General features: G+C 43.2%; 1 pseudogene across 1 annotated transcript; it reads right to left on the bottom strand.

Annotated features, from left to right (window-relative positions):
* Positions 1–1,710: 1,710 nt before the first annotated feature.
* LOC308501066 (proline-serine-threonine phosphatase-interacting protein 2-like) lies at positions 1,711–2,701 on the bottom strand (annotated as a pseudogene). Its single transcript has one exon. The product of its transcript is annotated as a proline-serine-threonine phosphatase-interacting protein 2-like (transcript).
* Between the last annotated feature and the right edge of the window lie 18,544 nt (positions 2,702–21,245).

Genomic DNA, 21,245 nt, shown 5'->3' with positions numbered 1-21,245 from the left:
CTTTCTTTTTTAAAAAAAAAATCCAAATCACCAAAAACCTTTATCTTATTTCATAGCAAACTGAAAGAGCAATAAAATAAAAATATTTTCAATTCATAACACACTTTGACATCAACCACACTGACAGAGAGAAAAGTGATATCTCTGAGGAATTGCAGACAAGAAATGAAACAGTACTTAAAAATACAATGTTCTGAGTTTGAAGGAAAATTTCCTGAGTCTGTTCAATTTGGGGAAGTCAATGGCCCTTTGTAAACTTTCTCGAAAGGATATCCAACTGATGCAAGTTTCCTGTTGTGAGAAGACGCTGCCACTTTCAGTAGTGCCTTACGTTAAAAGAGGGGAAATTTTCAATTTGTCCATAGTTCTGGGAAAACTATTGCACAGAGCAGGAGAGGAAAATATTTGCTCTTCGTGGTAATAGAATTTTACAACATAAGTGCCAGTGCTATTTTATTTTATTTTATTTTACTTTATTTTTGCGACAGTGCTATTTTAGCTTGTCATGAACTAAAATGAACCATTTTTGCAGTGTGTGAATGTTGTACAAAAGGGAAATAATCTCCCTGCTCTTTGTGGGTGACAAAAGGAAAACCCCAATGTTTGTGAAACGGTAAGATCGACATTTGAAAGATTCCAGGATCTTTAAAAGATCCTGGAGAATCTGCAAAGGCAAGATTCTCTAAGACCCAGGACTAAGGACTAGCTTTGTGACTCTAAATTTCTCTTCAGGAATAGAGTCGAAATACCATATTTCATTTATCCTAGGAAGTACTTTTTTTTTTCTTTTTTTTTTTGTGCACACTTTAGCCTCTCAAATTCAAATGGGCATAGCCATTAACAGCCCCAGGTTAATTGTCAGCTCTCCCCGACCCAACTTTCTTAGTGGTATAGAAAATAATGGCGTATTTTACAATCAATGCTTCTTAAATTAACTTAAATATGCTGCTCTGTATTTCAGTCCACACAAGTAAGCCATACAAAAATAAATCTGACGTTTCAACTCTGGTCATTTTCCCTATTGAGTAGATGCCAGCAAAAAAACATCTGACATCTTAAATTTCAACATGAGCATCACTGCCTCAGGAAAGATTAGAAGAATGGTGACGTGGGATAAACTCACACTCTAGTCCTGGTTCTGTACCCAATCAGCTGGGATGACAATGAGGAAATTGATTTCACACCTCTGGGCCTCATTTCCTCATCTGTAAAATGAGAAAGCATGATCTCAGGCCTCTAAGTCTTCCAGCCAAAAGGAAGGTAATTTTAAATCGCTGAGAGTGTGTGTCACTGTGGAAATGCCATAGCACGCTGCTGCAAAGCCAAAGGAGCTTCTTGTGCACGTTGATGGCTCAGACTCCTTTGTAGCCATCCTTGACTTTCACCCTCCAAGTGTCAAGGCTCGAAATCCAGAGACTGTCCTGGATCAAGTAGAAAACACAATGCATTCATAATTTTAGTAACCGATTAGGAAAGGATCATTCTTCAGTCTGGGGCAATTTGTAAACTTGTTTTAGAAACCACAGAACTCCATTAGTGTAAGTTAAACTGAACGTTTACCATAAATTTAAAATATCAAAAAAGTGACAGCAAGTGTTTTCTTCAAAGTCTTCACGATTGGCATAGTTTCTACAAATTCTGCTTCTCTGAATACCTCTTTCCACGCTATGGAAGCACCAGCCAGAAAAAGATTTGTTTCCACTGATAGTACTAGTAGATCAAACCATAGTTTGATCAACCAAAGAATAATCCGGGTCATCAGGTAACTTTTGGGAACTGGGAGAGGTTCCCTCCTTGCCACGTCAGGCCCCGTAGCCTTTCCTGGTGGGTTGCATTCTTCTGGGGGCAGTAGCAATTCTCAGACATGATGGGTGCTGGTGGAGTCTGTCCGGTTTTTTGTTGCTTCCCAGAGTACTCAATATCCTTCTCAATGCTGCACATTTCTAAGCTCTTACGGTCTTGTTTATACATGTCGTCACTTGTGACACATTGTTTCGACAGCTGAGTCTCCTGTCACCACAATGGGTTCCGGAAAGAAGTTTCTTTGTTCGTATTTTTCAGCGCAGGCCTGATGCGCTCGCTCTGCCGCCCTTCTCGGCCCTTATCCAGCTTATTGACGTGCAGCAACCATGCCTCGCCTGAGCCCTCTGCTGCTGTCTTGGAAGTTGCCAGTCTCACAGAAAGCTTTGCTTGTTGCTGTGGGCTTACCAGGTTGGCACTTCTGTGGACAGCCTGTTCTGCATCATCTTTGAATCTTGGCATTTCTGCTTCTAGTTCTTCTTTACATCCATGGTTTTCTTGAATCGTAAGCTCTTGTGTGTCTGGGCAGCGTCCGTGGTTAGCTCTGTCTTTTTCCAGTGTAGCTTTGGCTTTTCCCTGCGTTCTTCTGTCTTCTTGGCCTCTTCTCTAAGAGTCGGTGCAAGCTGAATACGACACTGTGCCACATGGTCCTCGTGCTGCTTGAAGACTTCAAGGGACCACTTCAGGGTGTTGATCTCAGACTGTCCAGATGGCTTCTTCCCAGAGAGGCTGAGCAGCTCTTTGCCATATTTCTCTTCAATTGATTCCCTTTCTTTTAAAAAGTCTTTGAATTCTTTGCAGTTCTTGTGGCCATTATTCAGGTGCGGGATATTGTTGTCGTAGCCAGTGATGCTGAGAATGTGGGACTCCAGAAGATCCCCCTCAACAGTGAGCCCATCATGGCCGGTCTGTCAGCGAGTACGGAGAGTGGGGCAGCGGCGGCCTATTCATCCTTTCAAAGAACCAACTTTTAGTGTTGTTGATTTGCATTTCTGCTCTTCTCTTTATTTTCTTTTTTCTGTTTTTTTTCTCCTTGTATTTGATTTGCTGTTCTTTCTTCAGTTTCTTCAGATGGACACTCTAATCATCCATTAGCCTTTCTCCTTTTCGAATATATGCATGTTAAGGCTTCAAATTTTCCTCTAAGAACTGCAGTAGCTGCATCCCACAAGTTTTGATATGTCGTATCTTCATGATCATTCAGTTCAAATGTTTTCTGATTTCTATGTTGATTTCTTCTTTGACCACTGTAATGTTTAATTTCCAGGCAGCTGTGGATTTTCTTTATTTTTGATTTCTCTTTGCAGTTGAGTTCCTTTGTGGCTAGAGAATATAATCTGAATAATTTCAATCTTTTGAAATGTGTTAAATCTTTTTTTATGAGTTAGTATACGGTCAATTTTGATAAATTTTGCATGTTCACTGAAAAGCATGTGAATTTTGAGTTTTCAGATCAAATTTGTTAAAAAGACGTCTCCAATTGATCATAGCCCTTCTTACATTATATATCAGAGACAACCTGAGAATACTTCTCAAACAGGACTCCAAGCAGCCACTATCAATTGACAGGAGAAGGCACGCAATATTTATTTCCTGTTTGGTATAGGGGTTATGGGCTAGGTGTCAGATTGCCTGTATTCAGACCTCAGCTCTGCTTGTATGATCTTGGACAAATGGACCTAACCTCTTTGAACATCAGGTTCCTTGTCTGAAAAATGTTGCTAATAATAGCTCCCCTGCTGCCTAGAGTTGTGAGGATTAAATGGGAATAAAGTGTTTAGCTCAGTGACTGTCATCTAGTAGGCACCCTCTAGCCAGACATGTAGGCCCTTGTCTTAGGCGGAACTCCTCCACCCTTCATCAAACCAAGGAATAGAGTTGAAGAAACAAAATAGAATCACTGTAGTCAAACTGCTAAATTACTAAAATCAACATGTTGAGGCATGAGGAAACAATTCTATTTTTATTCTAACTAGCCTGGGAACTTAAACTTTTGAACTTTCTAGTCCTGCATTAATACCTGGGTATACATCAAACCTCTGATTACCCCTTGAAGAACTAAGGAAAGAATGTTCATATATCCAGACCTCCTGATACCCATTATCCAGACCACCTGACATCCATTCTCCAGACCACTGGTCATCTGGAGTATTACTATTTTGGACGAATCCAGAGGCTAAGAATGCAGGACTGGTTCTTCTCAAGAATGTACTTTTTACTATAAAAACTCTTAGCTTTTATTTCTTCTTTGGAATACTCTTTGAGTATTGCCTAGTTGTGCTTCTAGTTTGCAAACCCTAGGACCATTGAATAAATCTTTACCACTTATTTCTAGCCAACGCCTCCAGACTCTTTTTGAGTTCATTCAACAATCCCTTCCAGCCTAAATCTGATCATCCTTTAAGGCCCAGGTAGGAGCAACCCCTCCTCTGGCAACAAGTTGCTAATGAGCCTTTGCCTCTTCTTATTTGTTTTGGCTGCCTGACAACTAAACCCTTGTTTCTATTCTAGAGAAACCCCTTCCTTAGGAGTTGTGATGGAGGCAGAACTGCCTCCCACTTTAAAAGCAAAACTCTCCATATATTTGTTTTCCTTGCAGCCTGAACGCGGTCATGTGACCATGGTTCTGCCAATCACATGGTCCCACTCCCGATTTTCCATTTGAAGCAAGGACAGAGAGACTGTGCCCTATGGGGGCAGCAGCAGCTGGGCTGGAAGTGACCTCCCTCATCTGGTGTCAGTTGTGGGTCAGGATTGGCACTGCAGGCTGTGGTTGTGGAGCTCAGCTATTCTTACCTGAGTAGTTCTGTGGGTGATTTTGGTGGCTTCTTGGCCCTGAGACCTTTAAGCCTGGTTATCCTACCTCCCAATACCCTGGCATGAACCCAATACCCTTTCCACAGTTCCCTTGCTGCTTCAATCAGTCAGAGTTGGTTTCTGTTGTAACTAAGACCCACTCCACTTCGTCCTCCCTCTGTTTACCTCAAAGGCTCCTGCAGCACCAAGGGTCTCCCCAACTCCCTGTATCCAGCAAGCCCTGACTTTAACCACAGTCATGTAATTTGATGCTTCTATCACATCTCCCCTACTCTAAGCTCAAAATGCTCAATCTAAAACTCTCAGGGCCAGAGGTGATTCCTAATTCAGAATTTTTCAGATTTGGTGCGTATTCTGGGGCCAAGCTTAGTCATCATCTACATTCATATGTTCACAATCAGTGAGCCATCCCATGAAGACCATAAATAGCTTGGCGTCAGTTCAGATCCTGAACTCATTTTGCCATCAAATGAGTTTTAGGGGTAAACTTATAAAAACACATTGAGTTTTCAGAGCTTTATGAATTTTAGATGGCAGATAAGGAATTATAGCTCTGTAGTCATAGCTTATGGCCAATATTAGAAAGCGTTTGAGTACTTACTATGTACCAGGAACTGTGCTAAACGTTAATTCTCACCTCCATGTGAGTTAGGTATGGTTTTTATGCCCATGTCACAGCTGAGAAAACTGAGTCTGAAATGTGAACATAGTCGTAAGAGCAGAAACTGTCTGCACTGGGGAGGCATGTTATTTTAATAGATGAGAAAATGGAGGCTCAGAGAGGTGAAGTGACTTGCTCTGGGTCACAAAGCAAGAAGGTAGCCAGATAGGATTCTGAGCCATCCTGCGAAATCCCTTTGAAAGAAGGCAATCCAGGGCCCTTGGGCCAGCCCAGCCCAGCTTACTCTCCTTTGACCTTGCCTCTCTCCTGCTACGTGAAACCTCACCTTACCCTTGCTCTACTCTGTCCCAAATCTGGGTTACATGGAGCAGACAAGCACAGGAAGGAAATGCCAATCCTAGAGAAACAATTGCTTAAGCAACTGAGCAAAAGATGATGCAAACGCCTTCTCAGAAACTTGCTCCCACAGGCAAACGTCTACTGCTTCGCTGACTGGTTATAAACCTTCACATGCCCGGGGAATTCAATTTATTGATTCCTGGGCTTGGCTGTCTCTGCCCATCACCCTGGCCTCCAGGGTATTTTGAGGCTGTGGTTCCCAGACGTGCAGTGTCAAAAGAAGTGACACAGGGACTGATACAGAATTTTAAAAACCACAACTCCCAGCAACCTAGTTCCATCTTTCCAGAAATTAAGGGCATTTTAACGCCAGCATAGCGGCAATACTTAACTTTATTAAATAGTCACGGTACTTGGGTGTTTTTTTTTTATGTTGGCAAAATTAAGCCCTCCATCACCAACACAGGGGTCCTGGTCCCCAAGCAGTTGGCTGACCTCCGTTTTAGACTGGAAACTCCTTAAGGTGAGAAGCCATACAGGCTTTACCTGCAGCCTCAGCCAATTCATCTTTCCCTCACCCTAGAACAATCTTAGCTGCCTGTAATAAACACTTTGTTGCTAGGATCAAAGCTAAGTGCCTTCTGTAATGCAAGAGGCAATCACTGTTCACAACCTCATTTTACAGATGCGGGACCTATGGCTCAGAGGTTAAGTAACGTGTCCAAGGTCATACATCTAATTAAGTGACCGAGTAGGAACTTGAGTCTATTTAGGTCCAAACCACGACCCTGTAATACCTTTCCAAGAAATGTGAAAGAACAGGGGTACAAAGGGCATTGCACACTATGGGAGTATCCTCCTTTAGGGAAAGGATCCTGGAAACAATGTGTTAACAAGCAAAACAGATTGTTGAGACAAGGATCTGGAAGTTTCCAAAGAACCTGGATTCACATGGTACTCGGGCCCCTGGAATGCACATTGGGAATTCTTTACCATGTTACTATCCTTCTGTTGAAAGAATAATACAAGAAACGTATATGCTTCACCAAGATTTACCATTTGCTAACATTGTACTGCGTTTGCTTTTTCTCTCTGTGTATATCAGCACCGGCCAATAGACATTTGTGCGATGAGGGAAATGTTTTAGACTTGCACTGTCCAATACTGTAGCCACTAACCACATGTGGTTACTGAGCACTTAAAATGTGGGTGGTGTAACTGAGCAATTAAGTTTTTAATTTATTTATTTTTAATTAATTTAAATGTAAGCATAAAGAGCTACCTGAGGCTAGTGGTTACTGTACTGGGCAGCACATCTCCATGTAAATACATTCTTTGATTTTTGCCGAACCACTTGAAAGTAAGTGGCAGACATCATGACACTTTACCCCTAAATACTTCTGTTTACATTTCTTCAGAACAAGGACGTTTTCCTACATGAGTAGGGTACCAATATCACACCCAAGAATTGTTTTATAACGCATTTATGGAGCTATAGTTCTCCTACCATATAGTTCACCCATTTAAAGTGCAGAATTAAATGTTATTTAATGTATTCACGGAGTTATGGAAGCATCATCACAATCAATTTTTGAATATTTTTGTCACCCTAAAAAGAAACACGTACTCATTAGTCGTGGCTCCCCATTTCCCCCCACTTCCAACCCAGCTCTAGGCAATTACCAGTCTAATTTCTGTCTCTATGTTGCTATGGATTTGCCTATTCTGGACGTGCCATTTGAATGGAATCATATAATATGCAGTGCTTTGTGACTGGCTTCTTTCACTTAACAAAATGTTTTTAAGGTCCATCTATGTACCCATTACGCAGTCACTCCCATTCCCCATTCCCTCAGCCCCTGGCAAACACTAATGTGCTGTGTGTTCCTCTAGATTTGTTGACCTGGGCATTTCACATAAATGGAATCATATAATACGTGGCTTTTTATGTCTGGCTCCTTTCCCTTAGTATGATGGTTTCACGATTCACCCATGTTGTCACATGTATCAGCACTTCATTCTTTATGGTTGAACAATGTTCCGTTGCATGGATACAGCACATTTGTTTATCCATGCGTGAGCTGAAGTACATTTGGGTTCTTTTCACTTCGTGGTTATTGTGAATAATGCTATAAGCACGGATGGACAATTTTTGTTTGAACCCTTATTTTTCAATTCTCTTGGTTACATACCTAGGAGTGGAATTGCTGGGTCATATGGTGATCCTATGTGTAAATTTTTGAGGAACTTGCCAAAATGTTTTACACAGCAACTGCACTATTTTACATGTCCACGAGCCTTGTGTGAGGGTTATTTTCTTTTTCATTAGAGCCATCCTGGTGGTTATAAAGTAATAAGTAATATGGCACTGTGGTTTTCATTTGCACTTTCGTAAAGACTAATGGTGTCAGATATCATTTCATATGCTCATTGGCCATTTGCGTGCGTGTGTGTGTGTGTGTGTATATATATATGTATATACATACATATACATACATATATATGTATGTATATGCATACATATATATATATTTTTTGGCGAAATACCTATTTGAGTCCTTCACCTATTTTAATATTGGGTTGTTTGTCTTTTTGTTGTGGTAAGAGTTCTTTCTACATTATAGATACAAGACTTTTATGAGATACATGATTGGCAAATATTTTCTCCCATTCTGTGGGCTATCTTTTCACTTTCTAAATTGTGTCCTTTGATGCATATAAGTGTTTAATGTTAATAAAGCCCAACTTATCTATCTTTTCTTATGTTGCTTATGCTTTTGGGGTCATACCTAAGAATCCATTGCCAAATCCAAGGTCATGAAAATTTACCCCTATGTTTTCTTCCAGGAATTTTATAGTTTTAGCTCTTCCATTTAGGTCTTCGATCCATTTTCACTTAATTTTATATATGTTGTGTGGTAAGTGTCATTCTTTTGCCGGTGGATATTCAGGTTTCCCAGCACCATTTGTTGAAAACACACTACTTTCCCTATTGAATGGGATTGGCACTCTTGTAGAAAATCAATTGACCATAGATTTACGGATTTATTTCTGGACTCTCAATTCTATTCCATTGATCTTTATGTCTATCCCTATGCCAGTACTACATTGTCTTGAGTTGTGTATGTTTTGAAACCAGGAATTGTAAATCCTCAAATTTTGTTCTTCTTTTTCAAGATGGTTTTGGCTACTTGTGGTCTCCTTCGTTTTCATATGAATATGAGGATCTGCTTGTCCATTTCTGCAGAATAGCAGTTGGAATTTTGATAGGGGATCGATTGAATCTGTAGATTAACCTGAGGAGTTTCGCCATCTTATAAATATTAAGTCTTTCAATCCATGAACATGGGACATGAAAATGGGATAGCTTTCTATTTATTTCGGGGTTCTTTAATTTCTTTCAGCAATGTTTTATAGTTTTTAGCGTATACGTTTTGTATCTCTTCGGTTGAATTTATTCCCAAGTATTTTGGTGTCTTTGGTCATAATGTAAATGGAATTACTTTATTCACTTCAGTTTTGGATTGTTTGTTGCTTTCTGAAGAGAAATACAATATATTACCGATTTTGTATCCTTCAACCTTGCTGAATTTATTAGTTCTAATAGTTTCCTAGTGGATTCCTTAGGAATTTCTATATGCAAGATCACATTATTTGAGAATAGAGATAGTTTTACTTCTTCCTTTCCAATATGGATGTCTTTTATTTCTTTTTCTTGCCAAACTTCTATGACTAGAACCCCCAGTAAAATGTGGAGTAGTGAGAGAAGACATCTTTGTCTTGTTCCTGATTTTAGGGGGAAAGTATCACCAGTATGATGTTAGCTGTGGATTTCTCATACATGCCCTTTGTCAGCTTGAGGAAAATTTCCTCGTTTTCCTAGTTTGTTGAGTGTTTTTATCATGAAAAGATGTTGGGTCTTTTCAATATTTTTTTTCAGTTTAGATGATCATGTGGTTTTGTTCCTTTATTGTATTAATATGGTGTGTTACAGGATTTGTGTGTTAAACAAATCTTGTATTCCTAGTACAAATCCTACTTGGTCATGGTGTATTTGGTTTGTATTTGGTTTGCTGGTATTTTGTTGAAGGTTTTTGCGTGTATATTCATAAGGGATATTGGTCTGTAGTTTTCTTATAATGTCTTTGTCTGGTTTGGATATCAGGGTTATGATGACCTCATAGAATGAGTTGGGAAGTGTTCTCTCCGCCTCTAGTTTTTGGAAGAGTTTTGAAAAGGATTGGTGTTAGTTCTTCCTTAAGCTGTTGATATAATTCACCAGTAAATCTATCCCTACGCTTTTCTTTGCTGGAAATATTTTGCTTACTGATTCTATCTCTTTACTAGTTACATGTCTATTCAGATTTTCTCTTTCTTTTTGATTCAGTTATGGCACTTTGGGTCTGTCTCGGAATTTGTCCATTTTATCTATGTTCTCTAATTTGTGGGCATATAATTGTTCAGAGTATTCTCCTATAATCTCTTTTACTTTTTTTTTTTTTTTTTTTTACAGTGAAAAATGTTTGTATTTCGAATTAGCCAGCTGGACTCAGTTTAGATGATCCCAATTTTGTTGGCAACATCCAAAGCATCGTAGTCAGGAGCCAGTCAAACATATGCCTTCTTCTCTCCCTCAGGCCTGATCAGGGTGCGGACCGTGGCCACGTCAATGTCCTAGAGCTTCTTCCCAGCCTGTTGGATCTGCTGCTTGTGGGCCTTGACGTCCACAATGAACACACGTGGGTTGTTGGCTTCTATCTTCCTCATGGCCGACTCTGTAGTTAGGGGGAATTTGGTGACGGCACAGTGGTCAAGCTTGTTCCTGTTGGGGGGCTCTTCCCAGGATGTTTAGGGGCTGCCTTCGGAGCCGCAGTGTCTTGGGCCTTCCGAAGGTGGGTGACGTGCGGATCTTCTGTTTTTTGTGGCTGTGGACGCCTTTTAGGACCGCTTTCTTTGCCGTCAAAGCCTTCGCTTTGGCTTCGGCTTTGGGAGGCGCAGGGGCTTGCTTCTTTGCTTATGGTGCCATCTTCGTGGAAAGGGTTTCCCTTTTTACTTCTATAAGGATGGTAGTAATGTCCCTACTTTTATTTCTGATATTAGTAACCTGAGTCTTCTCTCTTTTTTTCTTGGTCAGTATAGCTAAAGTTTTGTCAGCCTTTTGACAAAAATGTTGATCTCTCCAAAGGACCAACTTTTGGTTTCATGGACTCTCTCATGTTGTTGTATTCTATCCTTCATGTATCTCCACTTTAGTCTTTATTCTTTCCTTCCTTCTGATCACTTTTGGGTTAGTTTGCTCCTGTTTCTAGTTCTTTAAGGTGGAAGTTTAGATTATTGAGTTGAGATCTTTCTCATTTTTTAATGTAGGAATTTGCATCTCTTTATATCTTTTTATTGCCAAATAATATCCCATTAGATGGATATACCACATTTTATAGTTTTTCAGGTTGAGATTTTATTTGTTTGAAAATTATTTATTAATGTCCTTTATACACTTTTTAAAACCACATTTTTATCCATCCATTCATCAGTTGATGGACGTTTGTGTTGTTTCCTCTTTTGAGCTATTCTGAATATGTTGCTATGAATATTTATGTACAAATTTTTGGACATATTCTTTCAAATCTCTTGCGTATATACTTTGGAGTGAATTGCTGGGTCGCATAGTAACTCTATGGTTAACAGTTGACATCTAAGAATTTAATAGTAAGCATTGATACAATAATATCATCTGACACATAGTCAAATTTCTCCAATTTTACCAGTAGTGCCCTTTATAGTGTTTTTTGAACTGGAGGTAAAATGTACATACGGTGAGATTCACAGATCTTCGGTGTACATTTCAATGAATTGCAATGAATATATACATCTGTGTTACTACGACCTCACATAAGGTATAGAACATATTCATTGCCCCTGAAAGTTTCTCTTTGCAACCCCTCCCTTACCTCCCTCAACATCTATTTTTACTGTGGTAACAGTAGTACTGGAGATGGTCATAAAGGACTAATATTTACGTCAACTGAAGAATTTACAAATCACATTCCTTTCCCTTTTTTTTTTTTTTAACTGGAGGCAGACTGAGGAAGTGGGGAGATTATGAGCATTGGAGCCAAATAAAGCCTGCTCTTATCTTAACTACCACTTGTTAACTGTGTACTATGGACAGGTTACCTAATATCTCTGAGTCTCAGTGTTCTCAAATGTAAAATGAGTCATTCATGAAAAATATTTAGAGTAACATAGCTGAAGCACCTAGTACCATGTGGGCACCTACTAAACATAATGCTCTCTGTATTTTCCCCGCTCTCTTCCTTATTTGATTCTCAAAACAACCTTCATTCCTTCATGTATTCACTCTACAAATGCTTATGGAGCATGTACTGTGTGCCAGGTGCTAAGCTCTGGAGAAACAATGTGAACTGAAATAGCCTCTGTACTGTCCCTGTCTGCATGAAGGTCACCCATGGAAGGTGGGTGTTAATCAAATACTAGAGTAAGGGTAAGAAGACATACCCAGTGCTCCGAGAGGGTATAATGAAGCCCTCACTCTCCTAGGGCTTCTGATCAGGGAGGGCAACTGAGAGGCAGTGACCCTTTAGCTGAGAACTGAGTAAATAGGACAGAATGAGGCAAGGTTAGGGAGCAGAGGAAGACACTTTCCAGACAGAAGAGATAGGACATGAAAATGCCCTGTGGCAGGAAAGAGAGAGCATGGTACATTCAAGGAACCAAAGGAAGGCCCAGGTAGCTACAGCAAGGGGCCAGATGGTGCTGAAGATGGTGAGGACTAGCCATCTAAGGCCCAGTCAGCCATGGTTAGAAATCAGGTCTTTAGCACAAGAGCAAGGAAGACCCATGGTTGGCTCTTCAGCAGGGGTGGGGGCAGGAGCATGATGTGATCAGATTTGCCCTTAGAAGAGAGAGCAGTGTTACATCCTGAGACCACAGGGAGGCCTTGTCATTGTGGTCATGAACTGAATGGTGCAGGATGGTGGTGGTGGCAATGGAGGGGAGTGATCAGAATTTAGAAATATTTAGGGATTTCCTGGGTAAAACAAGCAGGATGTGAAGGTGGTCTAGACATGGGGAGGGAGGAACAAGGAGGAGTCCCAGATTCCTGGTGTGAGCCGTGGATGAAAGGCAGTGCCAGTGAGACAGGAACTCCAGAGGGACCTGGGGCTACGGTGGGGGAGGAGTTGGGTACTGACATCTCCATTTTGAGTTGAAAGAGCCAAGGTTCTGTGAGGTAAAAGGACTGGTTATGGTCAGGCAGCTGGATGAGGTGGGGAGGGCTGAACACCTACTATTCCTGAGGAAACGTCCAGCTGGTGTGTGTGTGGTGGGGTTTGGGGGTGGTGGTTAGAAATACTCCATTGCTTAAGATCTGGGAGCATTGATGTCTGGGCATTCTGGAAGCAATTTCACACCTCATATGGAAGACAGAGCCAGCGAGCATGAAGCCAAGAAACAGTTTCCTGAGAGTACAAAAATATCCTGGGTGGCGGCCACCCTTCTGATAGTGGGTGGTGCCTGGCACACAGTAGGTGGTCAGTAACCAGTGACTCTCTGCCCAGGCTGGCCCAGGGCCTGCAGGTTGGGGGCCATGGAGGGGATACTTTACCCACTTACTCTTGTCCATCTCTTGGCTACCTCAGATTCAGGGGTCAAATTAGGAATAGTGGTCTCTTCCTCCACTGGGAAAATCCAGGTGCTGGGACGAAAAGGAAAGGGAAGGTGAACTTTTATTAGTATCTACTATGTGCCAGGGACTGTGTTTGGCCTTTATGCCTATTGTGAGGATTTAATTACTAGATTAATTTGAAAAGTAAATGAATTCCCATTTGAGGATCAGAGAGGGGAGTACTTTTGCTCAAGTGCACCCAGCCAGTAAGTGGCAGGGGCAAGGTTCCAATGTGGCTATCCAACCCCTCACCCTGAGCCCTTTCCACCACGGGTAAGACAGAACAAAGAGGTCAAGCATTGTTCTGAAGCTCCCAGGTGTCAGGAATTTGAAAAAGTGAAATTGATGCTGACAGAATTGCCAAAGTTGAATTTCAATTTCCAAAGTACCTCCCCCTCCTGGGTAGGGAGGGGATAAAATTCTCAAGCTGGGAAAATAATGACATCCTATTTGAACATGTGGCAATTGGCTCCAAAAGGTAATTAGCCCTGAATGCTGAAAATAGGGAGAAAGTCAACCATGGCTGAGGGCCATGGGGAAGTGGCAACAAATTATTGTTCTTTTAGAATTACAAATATCAATGGGCCAAATCATGGACTGCATTGGGCAGTTGTTCTCCCAGAGAAGAGAACTGCCTCATCCCTGCTCTCCAGAGCCCTCTGTGTCAGACTGAGGGGAGGCAAATGGAGCAATTTCACCCTAGTCGCACCTTGCTTGTTAAGACCCCAGGACGCACAGCAGTTCAAGACAGCGAAGCTCTGCTCTCACTCTCATCCACAGCCTTTATCCCTCACCAACTCAGAGGTCTGTGAGAGAAGCTGGCCCCTGGCTGGGTCTGTCTCAGCCCTGGCAGGCTGCTGTGACACACAGGGCACCCAACCTAAAGGAAGTATTTACTGAGCACTCAATATATGTAAGACATTCGGTTGGTGCTCCGTGGGTAACAGGATGTCCACCCATCTCTCTTCCCCAGGGAGAGAGCCTCACAGAACCCAGAGTAGGAAACTATCTGGGGTGGTACCAGATGGGGTCTTAACCTTGAATCACATATCGAGAAGGCTTTCTTTTTTCAATTTTATTTCAATCGATCTGGGCTAACTTATCTTCAACACCTCCCTGCCACTTGCTAAAAGACTTTGGCAGGGAACAGATTCTAGCTAGAATTCACTGAGTGTATAGTCATGGTTACCTTCTATTTATGGCAAATGAGATTGGTTTTCCATTTACAACAGAGATTTCATTCTAAAATAAATCCATTGGAGTTTTTTAAAAAAAAGAGAAAAAGTGCCTCCACTTAAAGAAGGATATCAACCAAGTACAGGTGGTGACACGCGGACATGCCAACAACTATCTAGAGTTAAGAGGAAACACACTACACCCCACCAGGTGCCACAGACTTGCAACTGTCTGTGGAATCCCCATCCCTTCTATTTCCAAAATGAGAAGATTTTCCTTTTGGCCTGGGGTCAGTTGGGATCAAAGAGCAATTAACAACCTTGATATTGTTTTCTGCGGAAACTGTTTTCTTCCCTTCCACCCCATCCCCTGGGAAAAAAATCAACATAAACAAAACCAGTTGGATTCAGTTGACATTGGATGAGCTGAGTGTTGTTTTGCAGCTAAGGTCTTAAGATATTTTAAAGGACAGTGATAAAACAGCACGGCCTCCCACCGAGACAGAGAGAAAGAGAGAGAGAGAGAGAAAGAGAGAGAGAGAGAGAGAGAGAGAAGGAGCGCGCGAGACAGAGAGAGAGAGAGAGGTGATGACTTGGGGCCACCAATTCTAAGGTTGGGGACCTGCCTCCCAGAACCAGATGTGCCTGGGCACTGTCATGCCCCTTACCAACCTCTTTCCACATACTCTGAAATACAAATAACATCAAACCACAAATACATACCTAACAGGTCTGCCAAAGTTAAAACTAGTTTATGCTCTCGGATTTAAAATTAACTGATTGCAAAATAAGATCGTCAAAATGAACTTTTTTAAAAAAAAATTTTTATTGGGGTGTATTGGGGAACAATGTGTTTCTCTGGGGCCCATCAGCTCCAAGTCGTTGTCCTTCAATCTAGTTGTGGAGGGCGCAGCTCAGCTCCAAGTCCAGTCACCGTTTTAAATCTTTAGTTGCAGGGAGCGCAGCCCACCATCCCATGCGGGAATTGAACCGGCAACCCTGTTGAGAGCTCATGCTCTAATCAACTGAGCCATCCGGCCAACCCTCAAAATAAACTTTTGTTTGAATTTCGGGAATACTACTTTCGTGGTGCCCTGGGCACATTTTTCAGCCTAACTACTGGTTGCTAAGGGAGGGTAGAGGTAAGGAGGAAGGATGACCAGGCCCAGCCCAGGGACTGCCATTAAGCCCAGGCCCAGAATGTTGACATGTCACCTATCAGGTGTGCTGTCAGTCTGACATCAGCCTTTCAGCCAGCCGGTCAGGAACCTGTTCCCATCTCCCCGGCATCAGCTGGTTTCTCAGCAATCAATTGTCAGAGTTTATTCCCACAGACCCTCTGTGTTGAGCATATGGAGAGATCAGGAAACACAGGAGTATAAACAGTGCAAGAATAAGGAATAAAATAGTCTACTGTCCATTATCATAACACACAGTAGCTATGAGACACCCGTTTTTAGTCCATCAGAGCAGAAGGAGGCCCAAGACCATACCTTATCCAACCTTGTCATTTTATAAATAAGGAAATAAAATTTCAGTGTTACCAGTGGTTCCTGCAAAGGGGGGACTAGTGCATACGTAATTTAAGTATGTAATTTAATTTAATTTGTTGAAGTTTTATGGGAGGAGAGAAGAGGGTGGAGCCAGGTCTTGGTTGACCGTAGGCCCGGTGGGGAGATAGTGTAGGAAAGAGAGCTTGGCAGGTGGCACCCATGGCAGATTCTAACCTAACCCTCCTCCCTCCCAGTGAATGGTTGCCTGGTCTTTGAACAGCTTCTGTATCTAAGTAATTTGAAGCAAATATTTTCTTGCAAGTCCTACTCTAGCCCTGCTTTGACATGCCACGACCAGCCCAGCTCTGAGGCCTGGAGAAGCCCCCGCCACCCTACTCTGGGGACCCTCCCCTACTGCCCTCAGGGATGCAGTGCCCACACTATGGGGCTGGTGGCCATGGTGCTTCTACAAGACATATTGAACAAGTTGCTTTCTGTCCCCTCCATCCTGAGGGAAGTCAGATGATATCGAGACAAGGGAGGTATTGTGTTGCCAACCAGCTTCGATAGTGTCCTTAAATGGATGTGATTCTGGTGATCGCTCTAGGCACACACATGTGCACATGCCCATGAGCTTTCAGTAGCAGAAATGAGAGGGTGGGTCAGTTATGCCTTCTCTTCCTAAAGAAATAAGGAAGTTGGATTATTTGTGACTCATTTTAGAGAGAAATAAGGAAGCGAATTTTCCTGGGTAGGGTATTTTGGTAACACAAAACAAAAACTTGTGTGGAGACGGATTGTGAGGCTGTAAGTAGGAATTCCAGGTATCCATCTCCCCAGGGGCAGGAATGGGCCAGCGCCCTCTTGTGCTGGATGTGGGAACTGGGGAGTCGGAGACTGGAGCTACTTGCTCAATATCTTGGGCTGCAGGTCACTCTCACCTCAGTTTCTCTGAGCAACTGCTATCTTCTCCTCTCTCTCAGGTGGCATGCTTAATTTCCCCAGATTCCAATGGCTCCACATGGCCCCGGTACCCAGGAGAATCTGAACTTTAATCTCTCTTGGTCAACAACTGCCCTCCCCTCAGAGTTTGTGGAGTTTGCGGATTCTGACTGTGTCAGCAGCAGACAAGTTTAGGGGTTGGCTGAACCAGATCCAATCAGCTGTGTCAAGAGGGGTGGGTGTGAAGGGGTATCCTGTGATGGCTACCTAGAGTGTTGGGTACAACAGCAGGGGGCCCTTCAAGTAAGTGTGGGTGGTAAGGATGAGAGTGAGTCCTCTCAGGTTGAGAATCAAGGCATGAACCTGGTTTGCAGCAACAGGAAATGGAATGATGGAATCTCATCATCTGGGCTTCCAGTCTACATAGGCCAATCTCTTCTTTAGAAGCTGCCATGTTAGCACTGCATGACCCCATCCCCATCCATAGTTGATTGGTCAAGGAGTGGACATGTAACCCAGCTAGGCCAATCCAATTCTCTCTCCTGACCACTGGAGCTGCCATGCCTTGATGCACTGGCTAGGCAGCTCTGGGGAGGCCAGGTCCTGCTGCAAAGATTAAAAGGAGAAGGTGGGTCTGCAGGGAGAGGAAAATAAAGCATGAGAAGAGAATAGAAACTTAGAGACAGAAAATGGTCTGGATTAGTGACTGATCAAATCTCTGCTTTCAGTCTCTCTGGAGCCTGGCTGCCTCCCTGCCCTGTGCTGTCATGGATGAACCGCCTTTTAATAAATTCCTTTTTGCTGTTAGTTCGGCAGGAGTGTTTCCTATTACCTGAAACTAGAATTTTTATTAATCCAGAGATATAATGAAATAATAATAGCAATAGCTGATGTTTATTGAATGTTTATTCTGTGCCATACACTTTTCCAAGGGGTTTATGTGGATTATTTTATTAAACCTCTGAACAACTCTTGGGGGTAGGTATTATGATTCTCATTTCACAGCTGAAGAAATCAGAGCACAGATGGGCTGACTTGCTCAAGTTTACAGAGCTAGGGGAGCCTGATTTGACCGCCAGTCAGGCGGTCTGACTTGAGTTTGGTCCACTGTCCATTACTACAACTTTTTTGTGGTTCAGAGTGCTGCAAGGTGGGGGCTCACTTGAGTCCTGCACCCACAGGAAAACAGAAAAACAGAAAACTAGAGGAGCTGGCAGTTGAGGGAGAGTGTTTGCCCTCTGCCCACCCTGCCCTGAGCACCCCCAGAGGTAGAGGGAGAATACTGAATCCCTGGGTTTCCATGACACTGCATTTTGGGGTGGTAAATATTAAACCCACGGGTCTTCCTTCCTCTGAGTGCACAGAGACCTCTGGAACCACCTAGGAGAAGGCTGGAAAGGGGACTGGACTGTTCTGGAAGTGCCACTCTCACCTTCCAGAAGCGCTTGCTGGGCACATTATGAACGAGCAACAACACGTTCTCTGTCCCACACAGAGACTGCAGGGCCTGGGCCGGGGGTCACGTGCTGGCTGCCTACTCTTAACTTGATCTCCAAGCCTCCGTTTTCATTATCTATAGAATGGAGATCGTAATAACCCCTACCCAGAGGGGAAAACGAGATAATGCATCCAGAGGGTTTAAACACCAGGACGTGATTGAGGAAAATGTGTATGTGTTGAGAAAAGCAGAGACTCCCAATATGTGTCCTACCATCTCATTCTTTTAGTGTTTTTGTTTTGTTTTGAAATCTGGAAAGATGAATATAACACCTAGGGTGTTCAATGGGATATCTCTGTGTGATGAGATTTTAATTTACTCTGTACTTATGCATTTAAACTTTCTAGCATGAACATAGATTATATGTTTAAAAACATATTGTACTTTACACATATAAAATATTTTTATTATAATTTATTTCAAAGTGCTTTGGACAGCATAAAGCTTGGAAATACAAGAGTGGGGATACTTGCCCAAATCCTAAAGCCACTGGGAGGGGGATATTTGTGAGTTGCTCCACAGCACCCACTCCTCTCTTCTTCTTGAACAGACTGGGGGGGTTGGATTCTATCTCGTCTCCATTGGTGGGCCTAGATTGGCTTAAGTCAATCATGGTGGTGGCTGGAGTAGGGAGCCCATGATGGAGGTTTAGTCCATGACACTCCATTCTAATACTTGTGCTTAATTTGAGGAAATAGACTTCCACATGTTACCTGGGAACCTCTACCTGGGTCAAGAGGGAGGAAGAGGAGCTGAGAAACGGAAAGAGAGAGAAACCAGGTCCTGATCACGGAGCCACTGGGAAAAGCCTCTCCTGAAGGTAGATTTTTCCATGTCATGAGCCATTTAAATTTCCATTATTTTTAAAAACAGTTTGCGAAGTTGGATTTTCTGTTATTTACAAGTTGCTAACTAATAATGAAACTGGGAGTAGAAGTGAGATGTTGCAAGTAATAGATCCTAAGATGCAGAACTGGTGAGGCTGAGGAGAAAGGCGGACATGGGTGGATTCCAGGCTTCTGGCTGGGAAGGTGGCCATTCTGAAATAGCCACGGGTGAAGGAGTCAGTTATGACGTAGTCTGTTGAATCTTGGAATTCAAACCAGGTGCCTTGCAAGGCTGCTTTTTAGGAGACCTGTAGGAAATTTTCAGGATTTTGGAAGAGTTGGCCATTTCTTTTAGTCATCAATAAATTCCTACAAGAAAGAGACATGATTCCTTTAAAATGGGCCTCTTTGAAAGGAGAGAGGGAAGAACTGGGGCTTTGCTAAGAGAAGCCCTTTATACCTGAGACCTGCACTCCAAGTTGATGGTGAGTCCTATGCCAAGTTATATTTAGTGTAAGCAGAGGCCAGGAGGTGGGCGACTAAGCAGGATATAAAACTGAAGACCCCTCGGGTCCCTTCCAAGCATATCTCATTAAGCATTCTTTGTCTGACAAGCAGACCCAACTCCTACTCTCGCACTTCTGCTGAGACGCAGGACTGTGGACAAGAGGCCAATGAACGATATCGCCACGGTCAAGTGCATCCATGAAACCAGGGCAAGGGGAGGCACTGAGCCCAAGGCCAGTTGTCAGGAGATAGATATCCCCAAGTCATGTTCTGAACACAAATATGTGGCAAGATCTCTGTGTATTTGATTGGAAGCAAGTCGATTAGACACCTACTAAGCCTTTAAGAATAGTGCTGAAGTGATCCCTAATCTGGCCAGTATCAACCTAGCATTGCCCGAGCCCTAAAGCATCCTCAGGTCCCTACATTTATTCTAACAGAAAGTGGGACGCTAATGGGGCGCAGCCCCCCGGGGGAGCATCTCCAAGGCCCATCTCAGATGTTTCCATGGAAGACGGGGAGATGGATGGACAGGCCGCCGCACAGGCAGGAGGGTGGATGAATCCTCGGGAAGACTTTATCAGAGATAATGAAAGCCGTGTGTGTGTGTGTGTGTGTGTGTGTGTGTGTGTGTGTGTGTGTGTTGGATGAGGGGCTGTGGGGGAGATCTTCTCTCTGCCATCCTAGGTACAGCTAAGCTCTTTTCCTACTTATTAGGGATGGCTTCTTTCCTGACTCCATTCTGCAAATGCCACCAGACTGCTAAGGCCAGGCCTGCCTGAATCTGCTCTGGCCTCTGGAATCCAGCCCCCAGCAGAAGGCCTTGACCCTTCCGCTTAGCTTGCAGCCTTCTCCAGGGCTGAGAATAAGAAGTAACATGCTCCCTCTCTGAGCTTGGAGACTGCCCACAAATCCCTTTAGAAATAAAGGACAAAAAGGGATCATTGTTCCCTGGACAATGGGGTTTTCTCACAGGGCAGGGTCCCCAGGCCTTTGTCAGGAGGGCTTCCTTTAATGGCAGCTAGCACTGAAGGGCACCCCCTGGGCCAGGGGCTGGCCAGTTCTTAGGGTACTGAGCACAGGACTGACAGCTGGGCAGAAGCTGGGACTGAGGATGGAACTGTTGGGTCAGCTTCTCTATCAAGAGAGAGGACTAATATAAAGAAGATGAGGGCTGCAGCGAAGGCTGGGCTCCAGATGGGATTAGGACAGGGGCTGGGGCAGGATTAGAGGGTGAACCCAGGACTGGGGCTGAAGCCAGAGCTGGGATGAGGCGTAGGGTTAGAGCTGCTCCTGGGAGGGCATGTGTGCACCGCTCAAAAGCCCAGGGTTCTTCCCTGACTCTCTGGGTGGCCTCAGGCAGGCTCTCTCTCGCCCTCAATCTTCACTCCAATCTCATCTTCTCACCTGAATACCCGAGTTAATGTCACAACTGCCCCCCCGCCCCCGGCACTCCTGTGCCCCCTTCTATCTGCTCTGGCTCTTTATCCTTTCCCTTCTAACTTACTATATAATTTACGTATTTGTAATGTTTATTGTTT

This window comes from Rhinolophus hipposideros (assembly GCF_964194185.1).
Source record: "Rhinolophus hipposideros genome assembly, chromosome: 8".
NCBI lineage: Eukaryota > Metazoa > Chordata > Mammalia > Chiroptera > Rhinolophidae > Rhinolophus > Rhinolophus hipposideros.
This window is presented reverse-complemented; position numbering and strand designations above follow the sequence as displayed.